General features: G+C 36.5%; 1 protein-coding gene across 1 annotated transcript in view; it reads left to right on the top strand.

The window, feature by feature from the left end:
* LOC112525679 overlaps positions 1-3,309 on the top strand; it is a 10,413-nt gene that overhangs the window by 1,284 nt on the left and 5,820 nt on the right. The window lies entirely within an intron of this gene.

The raw sequence follows: 3,309 nt of genomic DNA, 5'->3' as shown, positions 1-3,309 counted from the left end.
TCAATAGTCCTCTTAATTACCCTTAATGATGATGGATTAATTGTCGTATGTGTTCTTGATGAACTCTCAATTATTATCCCTTTCTTGGTGCCATCATCCGTTTCCAGTGAGAGAGAGATTTTTAGAATTAGGGCAACAGAGAACATAAATGAATGATAACCAACATATAAATAGTTAATACACAGGGACCAATATTGACCATCACAATAGTTAGAGGACCTGCATGTAAATATGGGTATAATTAATAATAAGAGAATAATTATGGATTAATAAACTTATATATATAATCATATTAATAGTTTAGGCCATATTAATTAAATAAATCTTACATTCTCCCACTTGGCCGTATAACTATTTATATCAAATAAGTTGACCATTTATTAACCCATTTAGAATATATATTCTGTAAAAGCATTAAGGCAAAAAAAATGCAACCGTGCATACCTTAAAGATATGAGATCCCCATCAATTATACCTCAATACTCCACAAAATATAATTTATGATTTTATGGTTATCACATCTGCTCCAAGAACAATTAGTGTTAACATAAATTAGTAGAGCAAATAAATAACATAATGTGAAAGATAGACTTGTAAGCGCTTACCTTTAATAATGTATAGTACCATGTGACACTATGCGAGATTTCGTTTTAGGCCCATTCTCGCTACATGCTCAACAAAAGTCTTAGGCGGTAATCCTTTGGTAAGTGAATCAGCCAACATGTCACTTGTATTAATATACTCCACGGTTATGCAATTTTCTTCCACTCTTTCTCGAACGAATAGATATTTAGTGTCGAGATACAATCCAGCACCAGTTAAACTATTGCTGTTAGAGAAGCTAACGGCAGCATTATTGTCACAGTAAAGCTTTAGTGGTCTTGAAATGGTGTCAACAATTTTGAGCCCACTAATTAAGTTTCGTAATAACATAGCATGGCACGTGGCATGATAACATGCTACATATTCAGCCATCATAGTTGAAGTAGTGGTAAGCTCTTGCTTGCGACTTCTCCAAGATATAGGTCCACCTGAAAGCATGAATATGTACCCTGAAGTTGATTTTTTGTCATCTTTGCATTTAGCAAAGTCTGAGTCTGAGTATACCACGACTTCTAGAAGATTTGATCTTCTATAAGTGAGCATGTATTCCTTAGTTCCTTGTAAGTAACGTAGCACCTTTTTGGCTGCTTTCCAATGGTCTAATCCCGGGTTTGATTGATAGCGACCAAGCATACCAGTGATATACGCTATAGCAGGTCGTGTACAGACTTGAGCATACATTAAGCTCCCAACAACTGAAGCATATGGAATAAGCTTCATTTGTTCACGTTCGACTTCCGTGTTGGGGCATTGATAAGAGCCAAATTTGTCACCTTTTACAACAGGGGCAACAGTAGGAGCACAATTTTGCATGTTGTATTTATTAAGAATTCTATTTATATATGTTTTTTGAGACAATCCCAACGTTCCATTTTCCCTGTCTTGATGAATTTCAATGCCAATCACATAAGAGGCTTCACCGAGATCTTTCATGTCAAAGTTATTTGATAGGAAACGCTTAGTCCCAAACAACATATCCTTGTTATTGCTAGCAATAAGTATGTCATCAACATATAAAACCAATATTGTGAATTTGCTCCCACTGTTCTTAAAATATATACACTGATCCACTGAGTTTTTAGTGAAGTTAAATCGTTTCATAACTTCATCAAATTTTAAGTACCATAGTCGTGAAGCTTGTTTCAACCCATAAATTGACTTCTTTAATTTACATACGAGATGTTCTTTACCCTTGTCCTTAAATCCTTCGGGTTGTGTCATGTATACATCTTCGTACAGATCACCATTTAGGAAGGCGGTCTTGACATCCATTTGATGTAGTTCTAAGTCAAAGTGAGCTACGAGTGCCAAGACAATTCTTAATGATTCCTTTCTCGATACAGGTGAGAAAGTCTATTTATAGTCAATACCTTCCTTTTGAGTAAAGCCCGTAGCCACTAGTCGAGCTTTATAGCGTTCGACGTTTCCTTTTGGGTCTAACTTTGTTTTAAARACCCACTTGTTTCCAACAGCTTTAGCACCTTTAGGTAATTCTACAAGTTCCCAAACGTCATTTATACGCATGGAGTTTAACTCTTCTRTCATGGCTTCAATCCATTTATGTGAACATTCACTTTTAAKGGCTTCATTATATGAGGTTGGATCTTCAATTTGACCTAAATCATAGTCGACCTCATTTAAATAGGTGAYGAAGTCATCGTAATTTATGGGCCGTCTTTCTCTTTGTGACCTTCTCAATGGTTGTTGAGCTTCTTCAACGACCTCGGCATTATCTGGAATTTCATGATGGAATGGTTCATTTTCCATTGGAACAACAAATCCTCATTTTGGGGAGTTGATGTTGGTGTCGACTCTTGATTAGATACTAGTATCGGCACTAAAATATTTGGTGTTTGATTAGGTGTCGTTTTCTCATTATGTTCAAGAATCTTTGAACCATCACTCCCACTAGTATCGCCGTTTTCTAGAAACTCGGCGCATCGGGTTTCCACTATTCTAGTGGTATGTGAAGGGGCATAAACCCAGTAACCTTTAGACCTCTCGGGATAACCCACAAAATAACAAGATATTTTATTTGAGTCTAATTTCTTAATTTGTGGGTTATAGACCTTAGCTTCAGCCGGACAACCCCAAACCTTTAAATAGTTTAGCTTGGGTTTCCTACCCGTCCATAATTCATAAGGTGTTTTAGGTACGGATTTTGAGGGAACACGGTTTAAGATGTGTACGGCTGCTTTTAACGCCTCAGTCCATAAGAATTGTGGAAGACTTGAATTTGCAATCATACTACGCACCATATCCATAAGGGTGCGATTGCGTCTTTCCGCAACTCCATTTTGTTGAGGTGTTCCCGGCATAGTAAATTGATTGACTATTCCATGAGATTTACAAAACTCAGTAAATGGTCCAGGGCTTTGACCAACATCCGTGTGTCGGCCATAATATTCTCCACCCCGATCCGACCTCACTATTTTAATTTTACAAATAAGTTGATTTTCAACCTCAGCTTTAAAGGTTTTAAACATATCTAGTGAGTCGGATTTCTCATTAATTAAGTACAAGTAGGTATATCGTGAATAATCATCAATAAAGGTAATGAAAGATTTGTATCCTCCTAAACCAGAAGGGAAAGGACCACAAATGTCCGTATGAATTATTTCAAGCAAGCTTGAACTACGGTTTGCACCTTTCTTGTTCTTATTAGTCATTTTACCTTTTATGCAATTTACACATGGATCAAAATCC

Source organism: Cynara cardunculus (genome assembly GCF_001531365.2).
Source record: "Cynara cardunculus var. scolymus isolate 2C chromosome LG 13, CcrdV1, whole genome shotgun sequence".
NCBI lineage: Eukaryota > Viridiplantae > Streptophyta > Magnoliopsida > Asterales > Asteraceae > Cynara > Cynara cardunculus.
This window is presented reverse-complemented; position numbering and strand designations above follow the sequence as displayed.